The following is a 13,455-nucleotide window of genomic DNA, read 5'->3' on the forward strand; positions in this document are numbered from 1 at the left end:
ATATTGTTGATTTAAAAAAAAATGCCAAAAGATACAATTTTAAAAATTATCTGCTTCTCTTTATCAGTGAGCCTATTTTACAAATTTCAAAAGCATGTCAATATCCTGTGTGATTCAGCTAAAGTGAACAAAAAATAATTGGAATGGTGACAGCTGAATTATTAGAAATTTACTTAGCGAGAACAGTACACTCTAAGTACAAATGCTTCCATGGGTAGTGATTTCTCAGAAAATTAATAAGGTTACAATGCTTGTTTCTTCTTTGCCTTTTAACCTTATGGGAATAGTTTATCTAGAAAAGTGCTATTAAAAACACACAGGGACCTTAAGTTAAAGCAAAATTACACCCATTTGCTTGTTCTTACTTAGCTCTTCACTCTTATCAGATAAGCAAAAAAGTAAAAAATTCCCCAATACACATAAAGGAATTTAAGTTACGATATTGTTTTCTTTTGAATTCAAAAAACCAAAGTCTTAGGCTTTGAGTGGTTTTCCTTCTTCACAAACAATCACAGGGCTCATCCAAGCGCCAAATGCAGATAAAGGTGACAAGATTGAGACCAACCCCAATCATCTCTCACCAAACGTTACCATTTCTCATTCTTCTCTACTTCTGCTTATATCTTACTTCCTCTTAAAACCTTTACAAACCATCTTAACTAGTCTTAAGTCAATTTATAATCCAATTATGTGGAGAAAAAATTCTTTACTTAGCCTAGAACCACTCTAGTCTTCCTCGTAATCCCCCAATTTGTGGTTATCAGATAAAATACATAATCGAACAAGAAATAAAAAGGCTAATTTTTAAAGCCTAAACTAAGAAATGATGTAAATTGTCTATTTAAGGAGTGTTTATTGTCTTGAATAACAGTTCTCAGTTTCTCAGCCTCTCCACTCCATGTTTTTCTTTGTAAGACAAAGTCCAGCTGTAGAAGAAGTGTATGGGACATCACGGAAGCAGGGGAGGGTCAGACCCTCAGGGGAAATGTACACTGTCTCCTCCAGTCTCTAGGGTTAAACGAGTGTTGCTTGCCCAGCTTCCTTTGAGGGGAAAGACTCTGATGCCATAACCTGATCTGACCTCTGTGTCTCTTTGGGAAGAGACAGCGTTCCTGGACGATTAGGCCTCATCTCCACTCATGCTGGTGCTGCTAGAATTCTCTCATTTAACCTTGGGCGGTCTAATTTGTAGCCATCCAGCAGCAAGGTCCTCTGGTAATGCTCTGTACTAGTCAGGTTTCTTCTGTGATAATGTTGCATAACAAACTCCTCCCCCATATTTCAGTATCCTACAAAAGCATTTATTTTTCTTGTTCAGAGTTTTGTGGTTTGTTTGGGTGGCTTTGCTTTAGGTTCAGGTCTTTTTCATGGGTTTTTTATTTTGAGACTAGTCACTACGAAGGGTAAGATCTTTTCAGGATGGATAGCAGAAGAGCAAGAGGGGTCAATGGAAACATGCAATGCTTCTTAAGACAATGGATCAGAACTAGCACATTGTCACTCTGCTCAAAGCCCATTGGCCAAAAAAATCCTATGGCCAAGTCAAAATCAATGAAGGGGAAGTGAATAATCCACATACTCTTTCAGAAGCACTGAAAACTTACATATTAGAGGGCATGAATATATACTTCTGTGACAGAAGCTACTGATATAACAGGAACGATAATTTGATTCACCGTTATCTCCTCTGGAAATCTCTCCAGACTGGCTGCTATGTGGTTCTTGGTCTTGTCTATGTCCCACTAGCTAAACTCAGGGCTTCTTGTTGCCTGATCACAAAGAGCTGCTGTGTTGATGTGGCTGAGCCCCTGCCTTCCCCTCTCCACACACCTCATTGATCCCTCCTTCCCCTCTCTAAATCTGAGGCAAGAGACAGCCTGGCCAATTCTTTTTTCTCTGTTTCTATTCTTCACAGTTTCTAGTAATCCCACTCTAGACCAGAAAAGAAGAAATTTCTACTATATCATACCCTCTCTCTTTGCTACTCCAACTTCCTGAGAAATACTACATGGTAAACAAGGATATTTTCTTTATGTATTAGAAGAATTTCATGACATGAATCCTCCAGGATCAAATACTAAATGAGGGAATTTGGGGAATTTTCCCTCGAGACAATTGCCTTGATTGTAAACCTAGGGACCAAACTCATAGTCCTATTTTTTGAATAGCAGAAGCTGAATACCAAGTCTTTCTCATTACATTTCCTTATAAAACATACTTATTTCTTTTTAGACCTTGATGACAAGAGAGGTTATGTTTTCTAGAAAACAGAAGATAAAAGTACATTAATTTTTTTATCGCTATTATATTTACAAGGTTATTTTTTCCTTTTCTTTTTCGAATATCAACCCCTTAAGGGTAGAATATATTGTACATAGGTTTTCTCCTTGGAAATAATTAGAATAACAGTTAGGGAGAAAAAAAATAAATGACATAAGTAATGTAATAAGAATTGTTGCCTTGGAAGTTGATTCCTGGTAAAGAAATATTGATTGAAATATCACTTGTACCCTCATTCCAGAATGGGGTGTACAAAGGGAAGAAGGAAAAGGAGGGTGTAAAAATGACTCTAGGAGCCCAGCTAAGGCAATACATAGGGAAGAATAGAATCAGTGTGGTCAGGGAGACATGTTTTAAAAAGTGAATAAAAACAAAACAAAATTTACCTTAATCCATATTTGTGACAATAAACTCATATATATTAAAAAAGAGATGGGGTAGTAAAAACGCCCTGTATGATACTATAATGGTGGATACACATCGTTATGTTTGTCCAAACCCATAGAATGTACAATACCAAGAGTGAACCCTAATGTAAACTATAGACTTTGGGTGATAATGATGGGTTAATGTAGGTTCATCAATTGTAACAAATGTAGCACTCTGCTGTAAAAAAATTGTCTTGGGAGAGAGAGAGATCATGTCCTTAAGTCAAAGGCAAAAAAAATCAGCCTTACCCAGCAGTCCAAATATCTCTAAATGATAGATTGTGCTTTGTAGTATTCCTCAACATTCAAAACTTCAGGCTTATTTTGAAAGGAGATAATTATGTAGAGATCTTTATAGAGCACATCCAAGTTCCCTGGTTATAAAAAGCATAACTCTGGGAAGCATTACCAAGAGAGAACAGCCTGATCTGGTTTATAATAATACATATGAGTAAAGTAATTTTGTTAGGGAAAGAATATTTTTAAAATACACCTGCTGGAATATCCAAAATATTTCATTGCATTATCTTTTAATTGGTAGGAGTTAATTTTATTCAGAATATTAGTAATTAACTCAGTTTACTTCTATTTATATTTCCATTAGAGGTTAGGGTATAATATGTATACTATGTATGATAATCATTTGCTTTTGATTAGGTTTAAAAGGTGCCTATTGATGATTAACTATCTTTTGATATGATCATTAATTAATTAATATTTATAAATATATATAATATATATTTATATTATTTATTTATATATATTTATACCTGATATATATATTATCAGGTATAAGTATTACTGATTTCACTACAGAGAATTAAGTTTTCTTAAGGACTTGCTATCCAATATTCTCTTTTTAGAGGCAAGAAGACAGCACTATTTCCAACAGACCACAGACCATCCCATTGTGACTGTGGTATGCTGGGTCGCTAAAGATCTTTCCTCAAATAAGCAACACATTCTGTTTTTAAAATGGATTATTTCGAAATACTCAAAAATACATGTGGCATTAACATGAGTAAAATTTAAATCCATTTTATATTTTAAATAAATTCAAGTATTTTTCAAAAGTTATTTTTAGTATTTCAAAGTTTTTTGGCACTTGGGTCATAATGGTGACATTGTTGTAGAGAAAAAAATGTTCTGTTAGAAAAAAGACAAAAACATCACTACAAAGACAGCAATCTATCTTAAAATTTCCTATTTTTGTTGCTTCTTTCCAAATAATAAAAATTTTAACATAATCTCTGGTTCTATTTTAATGATGTATACTTCAGAGAAATTCTTCAGAATTTTAGCAGGAAAGAAATGGATGCATGTCTCTAGATAGCCATGTCTTTAATGATAGAACTTGTTCTCTCTGAGGAACAGTTTCCTAAATTTTAGGATTTTTTTCTCTTCCCCATCTAGTATACTTTTAATATGTACTGGAAATTTATTACAGACTCCTTACAGATTTACTAGAGTTATATCACTGCTCTGCCAATTTATTAATAACAAGAAAAAAAATCCATACTTTATTGAGAGTTTGTTATGTGTAAGACTCTGTGTCAAATGCTTAACGTGGCTTATTTACTTTAAAGCTCATAAAGACCTTGTAAAATAGATAATCCAAAAACTAGAGAGATTCATCACATTACTGCAGATCCAGTAAATTGTTGTGCCATTTTGAACTGTACTTTTAAAGATAACTTAGTGATGTTTAAAAGCCAATGTGATAGTGGCGAAGGGGTGGAAATGTGGGGAGCACGTGTGGAGGGAGGAAAGAGAAAAGGCATTAAGAAAATGAGAAAGCTAGTGTCTGAGAATATCTAAAAACAACATGGCCTTGGTGGGGAAGACTTCCTGCCTTCTCTGCTAACAGTTACAGGGTGATATTGCCAAAAGACATTATGCATCTCAGCATTGTTATCTAGAGTTCCTTCCAGAAAGCCTTATGCAAAGTATTGCTTTCTCCATGCTGTAACATGTGTGTGTATAATAATAAAGTAAAAAAGTTTACAATGTTTTCACCCTCCTAATCAGGAGTTCAGTGAGATATGATTCTACTATTGATGAAAAATTAGGATGTCTATCTTGCTTTAAATCCAAGTTCAAATAAGGAATTTGGCCTCGTATATATCAAAACCTCAACAATTCTCATGCTCTTTCAGGCAGTCATTAAATTTCTCAAAATCTAAAATAAGAAAATGATATCAAATTCAGACAAAGTTTTATATGCAAAATTATTTATTGTATCTGTGAGGAACAATGAAACACCAGAAAAAGACTAAATGCTCACAATAGCAGAATTTTTTAAAAATAATAAGATATGCCATATGTATGTGATAATAACATATAATAATGTTTTAGGATCCTAAGAAATTCATATAGTATTATATTAAATGGAAAGCATAAGATTCAATATTGTATAAAAATTGAAATGGTCATAATTATATAAAACAAAAACTTAAATGAGGGACCTATATCAACATCTTTGAGTGGTTCTCTTTGAGCAATGGGATTACGGTTTTCTTTCTAGTGTTTTTGCTTTTATTTCCTTAATTTTCATATTTTCTTCAATGAGGAGTTATTACTTTTATTTTTGAAAAAATAGTGCATTTAAAATTATAAACAACTTATCTTGCTGTCCCATATACACTTTATGAAACAAAATTAATTTTTTAATTAAAAAAAGAGATTTTACATTTTGAAGGTGATTAGATCTTTTAAAATTATTTCACAAATTACTTGCTAATGTCAATGATATTTTTGTATTTTAGATTCTACTTTAACAAATTTCAAAATCATTTAATAAAAATAAACTTTAATAATTTATTTGAGACATAGGAAATAACTTTTACTTTGGGCAATATTAGAGAATAATTATGATAGAAACATATTTAAATAGCTACTGTAATTCAAAGAATATAGGCCTCAAAGGTGTACATACAAATGCATAAGTAATGTATGTATATATATCCTGAGACCTAGCATTACTAAGCGCTCTATTAAACCACTAGAGAAAAGTTCAGTAGAAGAATACCTGTTTAGCTGGTTTGGGATACTGGATACTTCTTTAACCTTGAGTTTAGAGAAAGGAGTCTATGAAGAAACGACTGGGTTTTGAATTTGAATGTTGAAGTTATGTTGCCTTACCTGTATACAGTGTTGTATGCTTTCAATGCTCCTCTACATTCAATTTATATGATACTTACAGCACCACTTTGAGGTATATAGGCCAGATAGTCAATGAAGTTTGAAGAGTTTTGCAGCTTCCCCAATAGCCCATAGGTCCCAAATCTATAAACAGAGGCCAGATCCTATAGTCCTATGTTTTTTAATGTAACATCATTTTTCTTTCTAAAGGCAGTTCTTTAAATGCAGGTAGAAGAGAGATTTGGGGCAATAAGATCTCATTGCATGAGTCAAATAATGAGTGAGACTCATCAGGATCTCATTGCATGAGTCAGATGAGTGACCCTTTTCATTGTCTAAACATGAGACGAAAGATTAAAACTAGAATTTATATGCACACAAACTTGTCTGACTGTTTCCCTCTCATCTCTATCTCAGATCATCTGGTTTTCATGTACTATTACAGTGCAAGTTGCCTAGAGCGTGTTCCTCAATTGTTCCTAGAGTGTGGAAACTAACAATAATTTCCTTATTATTATACTTCCATAAAAAATGTTAACTAATATTTTAGAACACTCAATCAACATTTTACTCAGGCACTTTCAACACGCAGACTCATTAAAATAGTCTAAAAAGAGTGGGCACTGTACTCAAACAGCGTGCTATGAAATCTGTTCCTAGCCTTATGGAAAATGCATGTTGTACTCATACAGAAGTAAGGATGCTGCAAGGTTACTCTAGTCAGAGTAGCCAGTCTTCCTACTGCAAAGTAACAGATTTGAATTTTGTTTTGTTTGTGACCATTAAAACATTTCAACAAAATATCCATCACATATGTTGTTGAGTAAAACAAATTGAGCCGCAGACAAAGCAGACACAAAAACAATATTGCTTTTGAAGTTTGTTAACAAGTAGGAAATGTCACTCTTTCCAAGTGTAGGACTTTATAGATCAGTTTAATAAATTTCCAAATGCTTTATGACTCCAGCGATTAGGCATTAGAGCTAATTACTCTAAGTATTTTTTTTTCTTCAAGGCTTGCTTCCTACTTTTACTCATTCAACTGAGACAATTAGATTCACCAAGAGAAATGGGTAATGTCTTTTCAAACCATATTTCCCATAACACTTAGTTTCCTACAGCAAATCATTAGTCAACAGATGCATTTAGTTTTTAGTCTCTATACAATTTCAAGCAATTATTTTGAAGGGCAAAAGTGGCTTTTTTTCCCCTTTACTACCAAATATCTTCTCCTGCCCCCAATTAAACAGACAGGTTATTAAAGAAATTGCTTTGCTCCTGTGCAACTTGCATACTACTTTCTGTTTCAACATGCTGAGACTTGATATCAAATGCCATGAAAGGTCTTGGGCAAGTAAGTGAACAGACTGAAAGTTCACTTGTGAACAAGGAAATGATCGACTGTTGATACACACAGTAAAGGAACCATTCTTGTTAATAAGAATGAGCACCCAACAATTATATCACCTAGGAAACTATATGCTCCAGAGTTGACAAATTATTGGGAACCCCTCTCCCCCAACTGCCTTTTGTTTCACCCCCAAAAGATAAAGCAAATATATTTTCGTGACATGATTTTTTTCTGGCACCTTTCCATAGCCAATTCCATTCATGCAGAAAAAGGATGAAATTCCATCATTCGAGCATGACATCTCAAAATTCAAACTTAATGAGAGCTTTGGCAGCTTCTGTCGAAGGCAGACAGTGATTAACAAAACACTTCAGAGTACAAGGCACAGCAGTGCTCAAAGAAAACAGTGATGATCTCCACTTAATTGTAGAAAAGCCCAAAGCATCTGCCAGCTGAGGAGAGCTAGAGCCATAAGGAGCTATTGCTCAGATAGGCTGTCATCTCCAGAGATCAACAACCATATGCTCAGCTCAAGTACAAACTCCAAAGAAGTTAATTTTCTGACAAAATACAGGGATAAATATGACATTCAAACAAGTGTGCTCACCCATCCTGAACACACGTTCATCTGCACGCGTCAGATTTATGCATCGTTTAAACACAAGCAAATATAATTTGTTTGGAACACAAACATTACTGCATGAGTACAGGTATAATTAATCTTTGTCTGCTCCACAGGTTCTTGTGTTCTACTGGTTAAATATGCTTTCAACAAACTTTTGATGAGTGGAGAAGTTACTTGTTGCTTCATACCTAAACATATACTACATTCTTTCAAGCTTTTGAAATTAACGCAACTTATTTAATTCAAGATGAGAAATAAAACTCATTATAGCTGTGAGGTTTAATAGCTATAAATGCACACACAGATCTATCTTTCTATCACCTATCTATCTATCTGTCTATCTATCTATCTATCACCTATCTCTGAAAGCAAAGCTGAGATCTTGGCAAAACCTATCCAAATACAGCCTTGCAAGTAGAAGCAAAAGTTTCTACCTGAGAAGTAGACATTTCTCAGAATAAAGTCACCAGAGAAATTGTTTGCTGATACCTATTGTCCTGACACATTCTACTGGAAAATAAAAAAGGTAAAAACAAGAAAGTAAGCAAGAAATGAGTGTTGAACATAAGGGCTACAAAAACTAAAAAATAAGAGGTTGCGTTCTAAAAGGGAAAAAAATAATAAAAAGAGAAAACCCCATGTTCTCCCATCATTTAGAGATGGAGATTGCTCTTTGACGTAACACTGCCTCAAAAAGTGCACCATGCAGCATCAGATGAATTAGAGTCAGCAGGCTATCAACTGTGCATGTCTTGAAAACAGGTGTTTGATTTAGCATTAGCACACTGGCCAAATGGTAGTTAATTTTTCAGAGGTGAACAACCACACTCCTTATAAAAACTAAAGAGGAGCATCTAGTGGCAAGCAAAGTACTTCAGTAGCAAACCTAACTCCTGTTTAAAAAAACACCTAATGCCCTTCCCCAAAAGATATAGATTTCTCTTTTGCTTATATCGTCATCATCTTCCAAGGTTACATAGTGAAGCTTAAGCGTTGGCTTATTTCTAATCGTAGCCACTCTCCCCATGATGACAATTACAGTGGAAAATGTCACACTGTCATGTCTCTGCATAAGCTTTATTAGAGTTTGAGTTAACTTGCTATCTTGTAATTTTGTAGTTTTGATGTTTTTGTGTGTTTATCCTTTTAAAATATGTTTTTATTTTCTCTGATTATGGAAGTAATTTATGCTTAGAGAATTTGTAAAATGTAGGTAGACGCAAAGAGGAAAGTTCAAATCATCTTTAAAGCTGCAGTCAGCAAGAAACAAAACAAAACCTGGTTAATTTTAATAAATTTCACATATATATACATATATATTATACATACATATATACATTACTCATACCACGGAACTGATATTAAAAATATGTTTAATTATTTATTTATCCTCCCTACACCGTACTCTATACTTGAAGCATTACTCACATCATTATTCAAGATGTGAAAACATGTTTAAATTGCTGCTTAACATTCCATTGAATAGATGGACATATTTTACCATGACTTATCTTACCATTCCCCTATTTGGAGTTTTTCTAACTTTTTACTGTTATAAATAACACTATAATGAAATTCATCATAAAAGTATTCTTAAATTATTTCAACTGGAGTTTCTAGATCAATTGACACAATTATTTTTAAAACTCTTGATAGGTGTTTCTAAATATTCCTCCAGAATGTTAATGACAAATTCTTACTGGCTGTACATGAAGATTACCATTGAACGGCATCTGCGTTGATGCATATTCCTTTTAATTAAACCATGTTCTAGATTACTATATCAGAAAAAAAGGGATTGGGGTCTGGGGAACAAAACTGATTAAAACACTTTCAAAGTAAGATGGTTCGGGCAGAAAGAATATTCACAAAGAAAACTATAAGACTATTCATAATTTTTACTTTAGAATTGAAATGTTCTAAGATTTTGGATAAAAATATACAGTTTGTACTCTATGAGATAATGGAGAAAATAAAAGTTTATAACTGAACAAAAATAGAAAAAGTAATGCAAAATCATTCAGAGACAATCTAGTAAAAGAGTACACTTGGCCCTTAAATATAGTTTATCCTCAGGTCAAAAATATATATTGATTTAAGATTTTTATACACTTTTTCATGTCTGTCTTCAAACATACACACACGTCTCTTAAATAACTTTGCTGGAACATTCTGAACCCTTGATCTACTGTGGTACGTTTTCCATCAAACTTCATAAAATACATGTCTGAATCCCACTGCTTCTATTTCCACACCCCTCATCCCATTTAGCTGATTTGACTTCCATCCCCACTATTCCACTGAGAACACTTTTCTAAGCACACCATTAATTTGTCGTGCTGAGTGTCTTTGGCTTATTTCTTGCTTTCTTCCTCTTTTGTTTGGATTTCCTTTTTCTCAAAACCATTTTCTTATGTCAAGCATTATCCCCTCTCCCTTTGCCTCTATTCTTTCTTCCTCTCAGAATGACCTCTCCCTCTTGTCTATCTACCTTCAAACCGCTTTTTAAGAAGTAGTACAATCAGTACCTGCTTCAAAAAGCCTCCATGGTTCCAGCTCCAACGAATTCATGGCACATATTTGGCACTGACAATGCATCACCTATTAGTACTGTTTTATGAATATGTCTTAGCTCTCACAAAAAATTTTAAATTGCTTAAAGGGAGAATGCCTGAGAATCTTATATTTATGCATTTCTTTGCCTACTAATTTGTCCTTTTCGAAGAAGCCATGCTATTGACAGAGTCCAGCTATCTTATAAGGACTAGATGACTCTGGTATCTCTAACAGACTATGATTAAAACTGTCTCCCCTGCAGCCATTCCTACCCCTTTCTGTGTCATGTGATGTTTGTCCTACCATTCTGACGTTATCATCAGCATTCTCCCATGAAATAATGAATTTTAAAATATCTAATACACTGTCTAAAATAGTAAATACTCAATACGTTGATACTGCATCCTCTTTCTTGCTTCAATTGTCAGTCCTTATTACTCCATTTTTTGTGGAAAATTGTAATTTCTTGGCCTTTAGATATCTGACTTATCCTCCTCTTTGTGGGAATCTTTCTCCCAAATTGTGTTGTACAGTCAGTTCTGCTCTAACGTGACATACATGTTCCTAAAATTCACCACAACAGTAGCACAGTTTTACACATGTCAAGTGGCTAGGAAATACATAAATACTGTAACAAATATGGTACTTCTCTTTAATAAACACCTGAAGTTTGCTTATGAGTGAGTGATGGTAGGGAGGCAGCTTGTGAGTTATTGTGATGTGGTAGAAAGAGGGTCATCTGAAGCCAGATAGAACATTGTTACAACAGATGTGGATGGGTGTGGCTCATAATACACACAGCGAACTGAGGTAGTGGGGAGATGTCTGAAGTGTGTTTGTACTTGCGTGGGTGGGTGTGTTTTGTGTATTCCTAAGCAGCTCAGTTCAGCTGAGTACAGTTTTCTGCATTCACCTAGTCTTTCTCACAATCATAATTAAAGAAATATGAAATTTGCATTATGTTCAAACTGTCCCCCAACATATCAATTGAAATTTGTGTTTTATCAAAACTGCATGAGTATACCACATTTAGATGTGCTTTTCTACCCATATTACGGGGTGCTCCAAATGTTGCCAGCTTTGTATGAAACTTACAACAAGAACAGGGTTTTCAAATGTTCCAGGTTCAATATAAATGTTTCTGTCATTTGATCCTTATGAACCAGTAGGTCTATTGGTACCCTCTATACCTGTCATGGGTTGGGCTGCTATTTAGGGCTTGCTATACACAAAAGATAAATCACATCAATGTCTTTTAGGGTTTATAGCAAAATCGTGTCTCCTTCTACAAACAGCTGTTCTCTTTTTGAGAAATACCTCTTGGCTTTTTCTGCCCTTCACTGTTAAACAACAGATAACCAAGTGCCCTGACCTGCTTAGTGTTATTCAAAGCCATGAACTCAGATATACTCAACATCCATTGATTGTCAAGTGAAGGTTTTACTTATTGTAAAGGCCAGGAGGGCCTGGGTGTGCAAGAAAGTTGCAGGAAAGTTTGACTTAAACTCTTAACATGACAATTCCTGCCATGCTTCTATTGATCTCCCAATCCACACTTATGGATTCATGTAGAGTTCCTTACGATTAGTTAACTGAGGAGGAAAAAAATTGAATTTGGTTTACAGGTGGCTTTGCACCACATGCTAGCCCCAACCAGAGTCTGCCCTAAAGACAGGCCAGGAAGAATACAAAAGAAAATCTTCTATGGGATAAAACTTTGTACGACATATCTCTTCGCCCTCTTTGCCCAGAAGGAGAAATAGTTTGATGTAAAGCTTTATACAATATGTGAATAGTGGCTAAGACTTGGTCAGATGGTCAGAAATTCAAAATATTTGAGAATTAATAACAAACTGGTTTAAGCAAAGGTATCTGGGTAGATCTATTAGAATAGTCTCAACATGGGAGAACGTTTGTGTCCTTGAATGCTCATGTCCACTGTTGAAGAGGTTCTCAAGAATCGGGCAGACAAGATACTCCTCTCTGTGAATGTCATTTAGCCTCTTTTCACAGTAACCCCCTTATGCCGGTACTTTCACAATGGGCTTACAAACAAAGACAGAGGCTATAAAGATGAGCCCAATTAAGTGGACTTCCCTTCACCCAAATTGATCCGGCTATCACCACTGCTAAGCATCAAGATGCCAACCTGATAGATCAATCTGAAACCCATAAAGCCCTAGAATAAATCAACCACTTGATGGCTTGCTCATTATACTAAACTATTTCCTTCATGGAGAGGGCAGAGATTTGGCTCACTGGAAAAAAAAAAATCTTTTTCTGGATTTAGATTTTCCTTAACTACCTACCATGTTTCTGCCAGCACAATCATCTGGTTACTTACTGGATGTCTCATTCATCATCATCAAGGAATTTGCTTCATAATTAAGGAAGCAGGTAAAGGACTGATGCCTACAAGCTTCATTGTTCTTAGCATATCCATTACAGAAATAGATGAACTTATAGAACTCAAAGATGGTCTATTAACTACAATGATGCCAGTAGGTAGACAGTGCCTTGAGCCGTTGGATTGCTGTCCTACATGATGAAGTGTTTGTTCTGAATCAGCAACAATATATGGAAAGATGGAGTTGCTATTTACTGAGATGGGGAAGACTGCAGAAAGAGGAAGTATGATAGAGTTTCAGGATTTCTGTTTTGACACTTTGAATTTGAAGTGCCTATTAGATATCAAAATGGAGACTTAGGGAAAAGAGATCCGAGAAGGATGTATTTATATGAGAGTCATCAACAAATAGATGGCATTTAAACCTAGGAGATGAGCACATCCAAGCAGTGAAAGCTGACAAAAATGAGAGAAGGTCCAGTGACCTCATGGCTTTCCAAAACCAGCCAAGGAGACGCAAAGGAGCAGCCAGTAGACAGGACAATCAAGAAGATGGTGTCTTGGAACCTAACTGAAGAAACTGTTTCAAGAAGGAAAGCGTGATCAATTACGTCAAAAATGCTGCTGCAAAGTCAAGTTGTAAAGCAATTGTGGCATTTTGCAACACAGAGGTCACTGTTGGCCATGACAACAGCTGTTTCAGTAGATTAATAGGAGCAAAAGCCTG

The 13,455-nt window shown here is 34.9% G+C and overlaps 1 protein-coding gene across 2 annotated transcripts in view; it reads left to right on the forward strand.

Moving 5' to 3' along the window:
* The window catches only part of LOC147917338 (uncharacterized), a 131,618-nt gene that overhangs the window by 61,509 nt on the left and 56,654 nt on the right, over nucleotides 1-13,455 (forward strand). The gene's annotated exons all lie outside the window — the stretch shown is intronic.

The sequence above is a fragment of the Ceratotherium simum genome, chromosome 4 (genome assembly GCF_057802395.1).
Source record: "Ceratotherium simum simum isolate JZ-2026a chromosome 4, ASM5780239v1, whole genome shotgun sequence".
NCBI lineage: Eukaryota > Metazoa > Chordata > Mammalia > Perissodactyla > Rhinocerotidae > Ceratotherium > Ceratotherium simum.